Source organism: Caretta caretta, chromosome 14 (assembly GCF_965140235.1).
Source record: "Caretta caretta isolate rCarCar2 chromosome 14, rCarCar1.hap1, whole genome shotgun sequence".
Lineage (NCBI taxonomy): Eukaryota > Metazoa > Chordata > Testudines > Cheloniidae > Caretta > Caretta caretta.
Genome location: NC_134219.1, coordinates 31607794 through 31621612, shown reverse-complemented (window position 1 = coordinate 31621612; position 13819 = coordinate 31607794). Strand labels below are relative to the sequence as shown.

The 13819-nt window shown below is 49.3% G+C and overlaps 1 pseudogene; it reads left to right on the top strand.

Moving 5' to 3' along the window:
* The window catches only part of LOC125629177 (uncharacterized), a 40537-nt pseudogene extending 29178 nt beyond the window's left edge, over positions 1 to 11359 (top strand).
* Positions 11360 to 13819: the final 2460 nt, after the last annotated feature.

The window sequence follows — 13819 nt, the reverse complement described above, 5'->3', positions numbered from 1 at the left end:
CTGTCACCAGGGTAAATCGCTGCCCCAGTAGGTAGTAGCGGAGAGTTTCCATGGCCCATTTTATCGCCCGACATTCCTTTTCAACAACGGTGTACTTTTGTTCCCTGGGGAGGAACTTCCGGCTGAGGTACAGGATCGGGTGTTCCTCCTCCCATACGATCTGCGAAAGGATGGCTCCTAGCCCTACTTCCGACGCATCTGTTTGTAGGACAAATTCTTTCTTGAAGTCTGGGGCTATGAGTACTGGATGGCAGCAAAGGGCTGTCCTTAAATCTGTGAATGCTCCTTCTGCTGCATCAGACCATTTTACTATCTCGGGGCCCCGAGCCTTTATCAGGTCCATCAATGGCCCTGCTCTTGTGGCGAAATGAGGGATGAATCTCCGATAGTACCCTACTAACCCAAGAAATGCTCTGACCTGCTTTTTATGGACTGGCCGAAGTCAATCTTGTATTGCCTCTACTTTGTTCCATTGGGGTTTTACCAAGCCTCTCCCTACTACATACCCGAGGTATCTCGCCTCAGCTAGTCCTATCACGCACTTGAGAGGGTTGGCAGTGAGGCTGGCCTTCCACAGGGCGTCTAGTACTGCTTCTACTTTCCCTAGGTGCGTTTCCCAGTCAGGGCTATGGATGACTATATCGTCTAAATAGGCGGCGGCATACCTGGCATGGGGTCGTAGCTATTTATCCATAAGTCGTTGGAATGTTGCAGGGGCCCCATGGAGTCCAAAAGGGAGGACAGTGTATTGGAACAGGCCATCAGGTGTAGAGAAAGCAGTCTTCTCCTTGGCGTTCTTGGCCAGGGGAATTTGCCAATATCCTTTGGTCAGGTCCAGAGTGGTTAGGTATCGGGCCTTGCCTAACTGATCAACTAGCTCTTCGACACGTGGTATTGGATAGGCATCGAATTGGGATACTTCATTCAACTTCCAGAAGTCATTGCAAAATCTCAGGGTGCTGGCAAGCTTGGGTACTAGGACGATAGGGCTGGACCACTGGCTGTGGGATTCTTCAATAACCCCAAGTTCCAACATCTTCTTTACTTCTGTCCTAATTTCCTCTCTTTTAGCTTCCGGTATCCAGTACGGTCTTATCGTCATCCTTATTCCGGGCCTGGTGATGATTTGATGTTGGACCAGTGTCGTACAGCCCGGTTGTGTACAGAACACATCTTGGGTCCGTTGGATCATATCAATGACCTCTGTTCGTTGTTCTGGGGCTAACCCGGGGGATATCCTCACCTGCTCCTGTGGGTTGCCCATCTGAGGTGGAGCTCTCCGATGACCAGGCATGTCTCTCGGTCACGCCCTGGCTTCAGTAAGTTTACATGGTAGATCTGCTCTGGTCTTCAGCGGTCTGGTTGTCTGACCTTATAGTCCACTTCCCAGTGGCTTCCACTATCTCATATGGCCCATGCCAGCTGGCCAGGAGTTTGCTTTCCGCTGCCGGCACTAGTACCATCACCTGTTCTGACTGAAATTTCCATACTTTCGCCTGGCGGTTATAATATGTCCGCTGAGTCTCTTGTGCTTTTTCCAAATGTTCTCGTACTATAGGGGTTACTCGAGCTATTCGCTCTCTCATCTGTGTCACGTGCTCAGTGACCTTCTTTCCTGGGTTGGGTTGTTCTTCCCAGTCTTCCTTGGCAATATCTAGTATTCCGCGTCTGTGGCGTCCGTATACTAGCTCAAAGGGAGAGAAACCAGTGGATGCCTGGGGGACTTCCCGTATTGCAAACATTAGGTATGGTAGAAGGATATCCCAGTCTTTTCCGTCCTGTGCTACCACCTTCCGAATCATACCTTTAAGGGTGTGGTTAAACCGCTCTACCAGCCCATCTGTTTGTGGATGGTAGACTGAGATCCATATGGCATGGATGCAGAGCAGGGTACATAAGTCCTTCATTAATTTCAACATGAAAGGGGTTCCTTGGTCAGTCAGGATCTTCTTAGGGATGCCCACTCTGGGAAAAACCTGCAGTAGTTCTTTTGCTATTGCCTTGGATGTGGGGTTTCTTAAAGGAATGGCTTCTGGATACCGTGTGGCATAGTCAAGGATGACTAATACGTTTCGGAGGCCCCGTGCTGATCTTTCCAGCGGGCTCACTAGGTCCATGGCTATCCTTTCGAAAGGGACTTCAATAATGGGCAAAGGTACTAATGGGGCCCGCAAGTGAGGTCGGGGGCTATGCAACTGGCATTCCAGGCAGGAGGTACAATAGCGTTGGACCTCCGCGCGTATTCCTGGCCAATAAAATCTTCTTAGGACTCTATCAAGTGTCTTGTCTACTCCTAGACGTCCCCCCATATAAATGACTGTGAGCTAACTCTAGTACTACCCGTGTGTGTTTCCGTGGGACTAAGAGCTGCTCTACTTCTTCCCCTTGAATTTGCACTATTCGGTACAACAGATCATGTTTGATCACATAATACGGCCTTGGGCCTTTGGTCTTTCCTTCCACGGGTACGCCATTTACTTCCACAACTTCCTCCCTCATATTTGCATATAGCGGGTCATTTGGCTTGGTCCTGCCCAAAATTCTCACGTGCAGTACCGATTTAACCTAACTCCATGGGACCTATTTCTTCTCCGCTCCTTGGCTGGTCCTACTTGGGCTAGGAACCGCCTCTGAGTCCTCACTGGCCTGAATTGTCTCCTGGCCTCCTGAATGGGTTCGCTTACTAACAAGGGAGGCTTTCTGGTTCTCTGCTAGAATCCTGGCCTCTAGCCTTTTATCTGCCCTCTTTTCCCACCTAGACTTTCGGGGTTTCCCGGGGGATGAAAATAGCTCTGGGGCAAATTCGGCAAAAATTGGGGTGAGGCTATCAGGTGCCTCCGTCTCAGCCTGGGGGTTGCTACTCTCCCCTGGATCTACTGGGGGGAGTAAGTTCTCAAACCCAGGGAAGTCCCTACCAATTAAGACTGGGTAGGGGACCCTAGGGACCACTCCTGCAGTTACCCTGGTAGTGTTTCCCTGGATCTCAATCCGTACTGGAATTGTGGAGTGTTAGGGGGCTTATTCCTTCACCCACTTACTTCCCTGGTCCTTCTCGCATGAACAGAGAGCAACAATACCCGAAGTCCAAAGGTGCAAACAATTTGATGTTTATTGGGGTGAACTTCCAGCAAGCATGATTCCAGTTTCCTTCCTTAGTGTCCCCCTTCCCAGCTCTGACACCATAGAGCCTTACACCTGTGTCCCTGTTCCCATTCCTGCCCTTAGCCAAACATGATTCCAATTTCCCCACCCCCATTCCCATTTCCCCCACCCACACACGCACCCACTTCCTGATTGACTGCAGACTATATAGTAAAACTTGAATTCTGCTTAGCTATACCTTAACCAATCATTTTCCTGAAATTTAACTAACCAATCCTAACATATTGTAACATGATTATATAACCAATTATATCCCACCACTTTAATTAGTTTACACCCAGCAAAATTAATTATACAGCAGGCAGAAACAATCCTAGAATCACAGAACCAGACAGAGACCATGCAAATAAACAATAGCAAAGTGGGAACTATAATGACAAAACAATACAGAAGTGAGGATTTCACATCCCAGCTATTGATAAGTGAGTTCTTGCCAGACAGGATGCTATCAAACTAAGTTTCCTTTTACATCTTCTCGGCACTTCCCTTTCTCTGGAGGCGATAGACATTATCAGGACAGGATTGTATTCCTAACAGCGCAATAGCACCTTATTTCAATGTGACTAGGTTGGAATGTGAGGATGTGACCAGTCGCTTCCCAGCTTATGGCTGCCTCTGTTGCTTAGCCAAAGGCCTTAGTCTAAGAACAGGGCCTCAGACTATCATAAGAGAAGGCCCTTACACCGGCAGACAGTGATTTTGATTCTTTCTTTATACCTCTATAACTAGCCAAGGATAAGAATACACCTAAATTCTTAAAGTACAGGCCTTTACAGACAGGTCTGAATATCTATATCCTAACATGGGGTAGAAATTTACGGTGCCATGAACGCACGTTACCCCTGTGGTTTTGGCCCTGGTTAGTTGGTCTTGCCCCACCAACTTCCCCGAGACCAGTGTGACAGCACTCCCAGAATCTACTAATGCTATGGTCGCAATACTCTTCATCTTTACTGACCTTGTATACCCATGTGAGGTCTTTGCGACCCCTACCAGGTCAATTAGGCCACATTGTGCCCAGGATCCCCCAGATTGTACTGCATAGGCTCTTCCCTGTTGGGGCATTGGAATGCTATATGCCCCAATTCCCCACACTCATAACACTGACCCCTTATCCCGGTTGCTTCCCTCTGCCTGGGGCTATTTGGTCGGCCCCCCCAGCCCTCTGTTCCCAAACCTCCAGGTCCCTTCTTGGCCTCGGGCCATTCCTCAGTGTCTTTCCTCCCAGTTATGGTTCTTCTGTAGTTCTCGACAGTCCGGGGCCTTGGGTTTGGGGCTGTCTTCCTGGTTTGCTGTGTCTCACCCCCTGGGGTCTGGAACGGTTCACTGGCTGCCAGCTGTCTTCCCACAAGGGAGACCAACTCATCGTAGGTAGAGGGGTCATTCTGGCCAACCCAAGCCCGAAGGCCTGGTGGTAGCACCTCATATACTGGTCCAGTACCAGGAGCTCCCTCATTTTTTCAGAGCTGAGGGCCTCAGGGTGCAGCCATTTCCGGGTCAGGTGGATCAGGTCAAACCATTGTGATCGGGGTGTCTTGTCCTCTGTATACTGCCATTCAAGAAACCTCTGGGCTTGCAACACCGTGGTTACTCCGGATCTGGCCAGGATCTCTGCCTTCAGCTGCGGGTAATCCTCTGCAGTCTCTGCAGCCATATCGTAGTAGCCCTTCTGGGCCTCTCCACACAGGAACGGGGCGAGGATACCAGACCACTGAGCTCAGAGCCAGGCCTCCCGCAGGGCTGTTTTCTCCAGTGCCAGCAGGTAAGCCTCTACATCATCCTTCTGTGTCATTTTCTGTAGGCAGTGGCTGGCCTGTATAGTCCGGGTTCCGTCGCAATTGTGGTTCTGCTCCATAAGGACCTTCGTCTGGTTTGCCAGCTCCTGTAGCAGAGCTTGGTCCTGGGCTGTCTGATTCATCAACAGACTATTAGTCTCCTGCTGCACCCGAGTCGCCTCCTATTGGGCGGTTGCTTGGATTCGGGTAGCCTCCTGCTGGGCCGCAGTGACTTGTGTTAGAGCATTGACTACGTCATCCATCTTGGGGATGGGATGGTTTTGGTTAACTCTGGTTTAAGTCCCCAGCGCGGAGATCCCACTGCTGACACCACGAGTGGCAAATTGCTGGTACGATTATGATGGGTCCCGCGCTTCCTCTTCTTGGGGTGGGGGGGTTCAGGGCACAGTTTCCTGTCCCTAAACTAGGGTATTTACTGTCCCACTAGTAACCCAGAAAAAGGTAGTGGAGACGGAGGGACCTGGGCCCGCCCTCTACTCCGGGTCCCAGCCCAGGGGCCCTAGGGATAGTGGTAAACCACTTGAACTAGTGCTTCCTTCCCCTGGCTATTTCCCTCTCCTGCTCTTCAGCTTGTTGGGCTTTCTGCCCTCTCTCTCTGCAAAAGCCGGGTGTCTCTTTACCTGGGGTCTTGGTCTTCTAGCCAGCCACGACACTTCTCCAAACTCTCCTCTGCTCCAACTCCAAACCACTCTGCTTCAACTCCTTCCCCTGGCTGATTGAAGCAGGGGTTTTTTATCAGGTGACTAGCTTCAGGTGCTCTAATTGGCTTCAGGTGCTTTTAACTGATCTATAGAAACCTTTATTCCTTCTACAGGGAATAAGGCTTCTCCTCATCCTGGGACTTACATATCTCTCCCATATCACTCTTCTGCTACCTTCTGGTCGTGCTGTATCACTACATGAAAGAGAGGCCTTCTGAGAGCTTGGCCAGAGTGAGAGGAAACTAGCCCGTCTCGGTCACCCATGCTGACCTTCAGGAGTTCATTTCACAGGGCCGCTCAAATGTCAGCATCGATCGATCCGGGCAAAAAAGGTTCATGTAGAAAGCTCCAGCCCTTTATCACATCTGCTCCAGATCCACAGGAGGGGTGCCATCCTCTGCTAGGAGACAGGTGATGTGGTTTTTTACCTCATCTCTTCTTCTCTAGAGCACAGAAAAAGCAGGAGCCAAAGTACATCTCCTAAAGGGGTCAGATACAGGAAAAGACAAAAGCAAGTTGAGCCCAGTGTTCATCAAGGACCCAAAGCTCATCCCATTTTTCTCAACACTCTCTGCGGAGGGACAGATTCTCAGGGTTGGTAGCCATGCATCTCTCCACCTCCATGACTTTCTGTTCGAACTACTCCATCCCTGCTTCCATCACTGCTCCATCCCTCCTCTGGCTGCTTGGCAGTGAACCAGGACCATAGGCAGTCAGTCCTTGTGGTCAGAGTGAGAGTCAGGCCTAGTGGTTGGAGTTTGAATGCCAGAGCGAAAAGGTCGAGACGGTCGGAGTGAGGAAACAGAGCCGAGGGTTGGAACTGGATTACCAGGAGTCAGGGAAGGCAGGACCAGGGCTGGTTCTGGACAGGAGAGGAACAAGACTGGGTCCAGGATCTGGACTGGAGCTGTGGAAGAGCCAAGCAGGCGCAGTGCTTGGAGAGATGAGCACAATGAGGCAGACAGTCCATGGCCATGTGAGTTGAACAGATAGTGAGCTACTGCTGCTGCTGGGCTTAAGAATGGACCATCCAGGGATAACTAGTGGTCAGACCTATTGAGGGGACCATTCAGAGGCGGGACAAGAATGGTGGCCAGGACACCCTCTGTCCCTTCTCTTACCCCCAATCTCCCTCCACCAGTTGCAGCCTCTGGGAGAGAAGCCTCGCCAAGCAGGGACTGGGCACCTGCATTTGTGGTGACCGAAAAGAAGGTGGTAGGGCTACATGGTTGTCCCTTTCCCTTCTGGGAGGGAAAATCAAGCCCAACTGGAGAAAAACAAACAGAAGAACAAGAGAGTTCATCAGGAGTCTTCCCGTCCTGGGGACTCTTAAGGGAAAGGCAGGGACTAAGTAAACAAAAACCAAGCAAAGGGGACAGGAAGGAAAGGTCAGGGGGATACAATAATGGGAAGGGGACAGAAGAAGGGAACCAAAAATAGTGATGGAAGGTAGAAAGGGGGAGCAGTTGCCCCTAAAGGGAAGACCAGGGATTGGTAAGGCTGAATGGACGGGGAGACAGGGAACCAAGGGAGCCTGTCTGCCCAAGTGAATGTGAAAGTGAGGGCAGGAGCAAAAATGGGAATGAGGCAGGGGACCAAGAAACAAACAGACCAACCCAACCCAAGAATGCAAGGGACAAACATCAAACAAAGCAAACAAACAAGGGAAAAGAGCAGCAAAGTGGAAGGCAGGACTTACCACAAGAGGAAGTTTGGGAAACAAGACAAAGAAGCTTCTGTTGCTGGCAGAATAGAACCAAGGCAGCAGAGAGGGAGCTCAGCTGCAGCCACAGCCATACACCCTCAGAGGAGCAGCAGAGCTAAATGCTACCATCGCCAGCCACAGGAGCAGCAGCTATTGTGGGCAGCTGGAAGGCCCGCACAGGCAGTAAGAGGTCATGGTCAGAAGCATAGGCAGGCTCTGAAGCAGCCAACCAAGGATTCACCTAGTTGCTCAGACAACTTCCTCTGCCTCCTTCTGGATTCAGTAGTGCATCCAAGCCAAAGAATTGGGCTAGCCGTGCCCCCCAATCAGGCGCCTTTTGGACACAGCCATTGGGGAGCTAGCGCTCTGCTAAGTCCTTTCCCTGAAAGCCCTAAGTGATCTGCCATGTGGCAGGTGCAGTCTCAGTACTGCCTATGGGCCTCTGTTTCAGACCTCCAAGCCCTCACAAGAGCTCATATTTTAAGTATTGTGTTTCTGTTGTGGTCTGGGATGGGGAAATGTAACGGGCCGTCATGGAGACTTAGTGTAGCAAAGAGCTCAGCTACCCCAGGGAATAAGCTGGGCCATTCTCAAGGCAGAGGTGATGCACCTTTACTCCAGATGAGTGTGTCATGGGATCTTGTATGATCTATAGTCCAGTCTCTGTAAGATGGGAGAGGAGCCTCTCTGTGTGGGTGACTGAGATCCTGGGTCTGGAAGCAGTGAGAGCACTGACTTTAGTGAACAAGATCAACACTTGATTAATTGCTCCCCAAGCAGGATTTTCAATTTCCAAACCTAATGTTATCTCCTGGGTGGAGCAAAAGGAGGAGCTGCGGGTCCCGGATCTCCAGGGTTCTGAGGAAGGGGAGATCATCAGCGACACCCACACAGGTGAGGAATCAGTTCAGTTGACTCAGAAACCAATTACTGTATCCTCATAGCAGATGTCACTTCTGCATTTTCATCAAGTCTAACTGTCCCTTTAGCCCATCTTCAACTCCAACCAGAGGATGTGGAAGGAGGATGGTTTCTTTCCTCTGGGGAAGGGTTTTGAGGAAGGATGAACTCAGCTCATGTTATTTCAACTGCCCCAGCAGTTATTTGGATGTGTTTCCCCCCTTTTCCTGTTCCTCTTTCAGAGTTTTCCTTTCAACTGACCACAGAGAATGACTCCTGTCTGGATTATCTCTCTATCCCACAGGGGAGGGGACGGTGAGTGAGAATATCAAGGAAAGTCTTCAGCAGGAAGGTCCTGAGCAAGTGGCACTGTGTGGGATGTTATGGGGAAGAGCTGAAGGGCGTGTTTCCCAGAGTCCTGGGCAGGGAGAAACCTGTGAGAGTCAGCACAGGCCAGAAAGGCAGGAGGGAAACCATTCAGGTGAGGGACGGGGTAAATCCACTCACAGGAGTAGAGTGGTGAAAAGAAACAAAGAAACCGATCAACAGAAAATCCCAGATCAAGAGGGACTCTACATTTGCAGTGACTGTGGGAAAAGCTTCCAGTGGAGACAGGTCCTTTGTTTACACCAGAGAATGCACCCAGGCGAGAAACCCTTTAAGTGCTCTGACTGCGGGAAAATCTTCCGTTGGCACTCAAGTCTTATTGAACATCAGAGAACCCACACAGGAGAGAAGCCCTTCAACTGCTCTTACTGCGGGAGAAGCTTTAGTCGGTGCTCATACCTCATTAAACATCAGATACTACATACAAGAGAGACACCATATAACTGCCCTGACTGTGGGACAAGCTTCAGTCAGAACTCAGACCTTGTTAGACACAGAAGAACCCACACAGGCGAGAAGCCCTTTAACTGCTCTGTCTGTGGGAAAAGCTTCAGTCGGAGCGCAAGCCTTACTGAACACCAGAGAATTCACACAGGACAGAAACGCTTCAACTGCTCTGTCTGTGGGAAAAGCTTCAGTCGGAGCTGAAACCTTACTGAACATCAGAGAACCCACACAGGAGAGAAGCCCTTTAACTGTCTTGACTGTGGGAAAAGCTTCAGTCAGCGCTCAAATCTTGAGAGGCATCATACAATCCACACAGGAGAGAAACTCTTTAACTGCTCTGTCTGCAGGAAAAGCTTCAGGGAACGCTCATACCTTATTGCACATCAGAGAATTCACACAGGACAGAAACCCTATAACTGCTCTGACTGCGGGAAAAACTTCAATCGGAACTCATACCTTATTAAACATCAGAGATTACATTCAAGAAAGACACCCTATAACTGCCCTGACTGCGGGAAAAGCTTCAGTCAGAGCTCAGACCTTGTTAGACATAGGAGAATCCACACAGGAGAGAAACCCTATAACTGCCCTGACTGTGGGAAAAGCTTCCATCGGAATTCAAACCTTATTGAACACCAGAGAATCCACACAGGCAAGAACCCCTATGACTGCCAGGGCTCTGGGAAAAGGTTCAGTCGGAGCTCAAGCCTCCTGGAACATCAGAGAACCCCCACAGGAGAGAAGCCCTTCAACTGCTCTGACTGTGGGAAAAGCTTCAGTCGGCGCTCAAATCTTAACAGACATTTTATAATCCACTCAGGGGAGAAACCCTTCAACTGCTCTGAATGAGGGAAAAACTTCAGTGAATGCTCACACCTTATTGCACTTTAGAGAATTCACACAGCACAGAAACCCTATAACTGCTCTGACTGTGGGAAAAGCTTCATTCAGAGCTCAAGCCTTACTGAACAGCTGAGAACCCACACAGGAGAGAAACCCTACAGACGCGGTGTGAGAAAAAAAGCTTCAGTCAGTGCTCACTCGTTCTATCACATCAGAGAACCCAAAGGTGAGAAAGACCCTGTGAATTCCCAAGTGCAGGAAAAGCCTCAGCTGGAAGTCAATCCTTGGTGCCCACCAGAGAATCCACACAGGGAAGAACTCTTTAAATGCCCTAATTTGGGAAATATTCAGTGAGAACTCAGCCCTTAATAAACCTCAAAGAAGCTACAGCGAAGAGTGCCCCGACTCTGGGAAAGCCTTCTAGCACAACTCATCACTTGGTAGATGTAAGGGAATCCACCCAGGACATAAACCTTAAAAGTGTGCTGGCTAGGGATGGGCCAACTGAATAACATCTTTGTTTATTCCCACAAATCTCAGAGGGTCTGGCATGGCTGCAGTGCCATGTAGTGAGGACATGGAACATTATCAAAGCAGAGAATGAAATGTCCTTCCTAGAACAGAGCCATGCAGAGCAAGAGGCTGAGATAAGATTCCCACATTATGATGGGACTTGATTATGACTAGTTGGGAAATCTGAATGTTTTGTGTTCAGCCACTTCATTTAAGTTTGATGTTATACACCTAACCCCCCCTTTTTCTTGTCTGCTGTGACTTCTCATTCATCCCTGATAGTGTTTTTAGGCTGGAATCCACCAAAGGACTTAAGCCGTGTGACACTGAGTGTTGCAAATATTTAACTTTTGTGTGGCTAGAATATCAGAGAAACAGCTGAGTTATGTGACCAAGCCCCTTATAAAAGGAATGAGAAGATAAGGGTGCCTTAGAATGAGATCCCCAAATCCCTGCAGATTACGTGGGGAGCCATGTAAACTAGCTAGTGTGGCATGCCGATGAATGGTATGTCCTAAGCCCCGCCCCTTTTATGGAGCTGCTTCCGGCAGCTCACGGAAGCTACTAGATCGCATGCCCTGATTCTCATGGGTGACTTTAATTTTCCTGATATCTGCTGGGAGAGCAATACAGCGGTGCATAGACAATCCAGGAAGTTTTTGGAAAGCGTAGGGGACAATTTCCTGGTGCAAGTGCTAGAGGAGCCAACTAGGGGGGGCGCTTTTCTTGACCTGCTGCTCACAAACCGGGTAGAATTAGTGGGGGAAGCAAAAGTGGATGGGAATCTGGGAGGCAGTGACCATGAGTTGGTTGAGTTCAGGATCCTGACGCAGGGAAGAAAGGTAAGCAGCAGAATACGGACCCTGGACTTCAGGAAAGCAGACTTCGACTCCCTCAGGGAACGGATGGCCAGGATCCCCTGGGGGACTAATTTGAAGGGGAAAGGAGTCCAGGAGAGCTGGCTGTATTTCAAGGAATCCCTGTTGAGGTTACAGGGACAAACCATCCCAATGAGTCGAAAGAATAGTAAATATGGCAGGCGACCAGCTTGGCTTAATGGTGAAATCCTAGCGGATCTTAAACATAAAAAAGAAGCTTACAAGAAGTGGAAGGTTGGACATATGACCAGGGAAGAGTATAAAAATATTGCTCGGGCATGTAGGAATGATATCAGGAGGGCCAAATCGCACCTGTAGCTGCAGCTAGCCAGAGATGTTAAGAGTAACAAGAAGGGTTTCTTCAGGTATGTTGGCAACAAGAAGAAAGCCAAGGAAAGTGTGGGCCCCTTACTGAATGAGGGAGGCAACCTAGTGACAGAGGATGTGGAAAAAGCTAAATGTACTCAATGCTTTTTTTGCCTCTGTTTTCACTAACAAGGTCAGCTCCCAGACTGCTGCACTGGGCATCACAAAATGGGGAAGAGATGGCCAGCCCTCTGTGGAGATAGAGGTGGTTAGGGACTATTTAGAAAAGCTGGACGTGCACAAGTCCATGGGGCCGGACGAGTTGCATCCGAGAGTGCTGAAGGAATTGGCGGCTGTGATTGCAGAGCCATTGGCCATTATCTTTGAAAACTCGTGGCGAACCGGGGAAGTCCCGGATGACTGAAAAAAGGCTAATGTAGTGCCAATCTTTAAAAAAGGGAAGAAGGAGGATCCTGGGAACTACAGGCCAGTCAGCCTCACCTCAGTCCCTGGAAAAATCATGGAGCAGGTCCTCAAAGAATTAATCCTGAAGCACTTGCATGAGAGGAAAGTGATCAGGAACAGCCAGCATGGATTCACCAAGGGAAGGTCATGCCTGACTAACCTAATCGCCTTTTATGATGAGATTACTGGTTCTGTGGATGAAGGGAAAGCAGTGGATGTATTGTTTCTTGACTTTAGCAAAACTTTTGACATGGTCTCCCACAGTATTCTTGTCAGCAAGTTAAGGAAGTATGGGCTGGATGAATGCACTATAAGGTGGGTAGAAAGCTGGCTAGATTGTCGGGCTCAACGGGTAGTGATCAATGGCTCCATGTCTAGTTGGCAGCCGGTATCAAGTGGAGTGCCCCAAGGGTCGGTCCTGGGGCCGGTTTTGTTCAATATCTTCATAAATGATCTGGAGGATGGTGTGGATTGCACTCTCAGCAAATTTGCGGATGATACTAAACTGGGAGGAGTGGTAGATACGCTGGAGGGGAGGGATAGGATACAGAAGGACCTAGACAAATTGGAGGATTGGGCCAAAAGAAATCTGATGAGGTTCAATAAGGATAAGTGCAGGGTCCTGCACTTAGGACGGAAGAACCCAATGCACAGCTACAGACTAGGGACCGAATGGCTAGGCAGCAGTTCTGCGGAAAAGGACCTAGGGGTGACAGTGGACGAGAAGCTGGATATGAGTCAGCAGTGTGCCCTTGTTGCCAAGAAGGCCAATGGCATTTTGGGATGTATAAGTAGGGGCATAGCGAGCAGATCGAGGGACGTGATCGTTCCCCTCTATTCGACATTGGTGAGGCCTCATCTGGAGTACTGTGTCCAGTTTTGGGCCCCACACTACAAGAAGGATGTGGATAAATTGGAGAGAGTCCAGCGAAGGGCAACAAAAATTATTAGGGGTCTGGAACACATGAGTTATGAGGAGAGGCTGAGGGAGCTGGGATTGTTTAGCCTGCAGAAGAGAAGAATGAGGGGGGATTTGATAGCTGCTTTCAACTACCTGAAAGGGGGTTCCAAAGAGGATGGCTCTAGACTGTTCTCAATGGTAGCAGATGACAGAACGAGGAGTAATGGTCTCAAGTTGCAGTGTGGGAGGTTTAGATTGGATATTAGGAAAAACTTTTTCACTAAGAGGGTGGTGAAACACTGGAATGCGTTACCTAGGGAGGTGGTAGAATCTCCTTCCTTAGAGGTTTTTAAGGTCAGGCTTGATAAAGCCCTGGCTGGGATGATTTAACTGGGAATTGGTCCTGCTTCGAGCAGGGGGTTGGACTAGATGACCTTCTGGGGTCCCTTCCAACCCTGATATTCTATGATTCTATGAAATAGATACATATCTCTACTTCCAATTCTTGAGCCGTGGAAGCAATCATCTGATAATAGGGCCCAGTCCAGTAGATGTTTTCAGAGGCTGCCTAACTCCACACAAAATAGTTGCAGGGGCAAATCTCCCTCAGAACCTTTTGGCCAGTGGTTAGGGTATTCAGTCAGGATGTGGGAGACCAGGTCAAGTCCCCTCTCCACCTAATAAAGCCAAAATTTTACAACATGGATCTGCCACCTCTCAGGGGAGTGCCCTAGCCTAGCCTAGATATTCTGATGTGGGTTTCTCAATCTGTCCTAGTGAAGTAGTTCCACTGTGTATAAATACCAAGAGTCGTT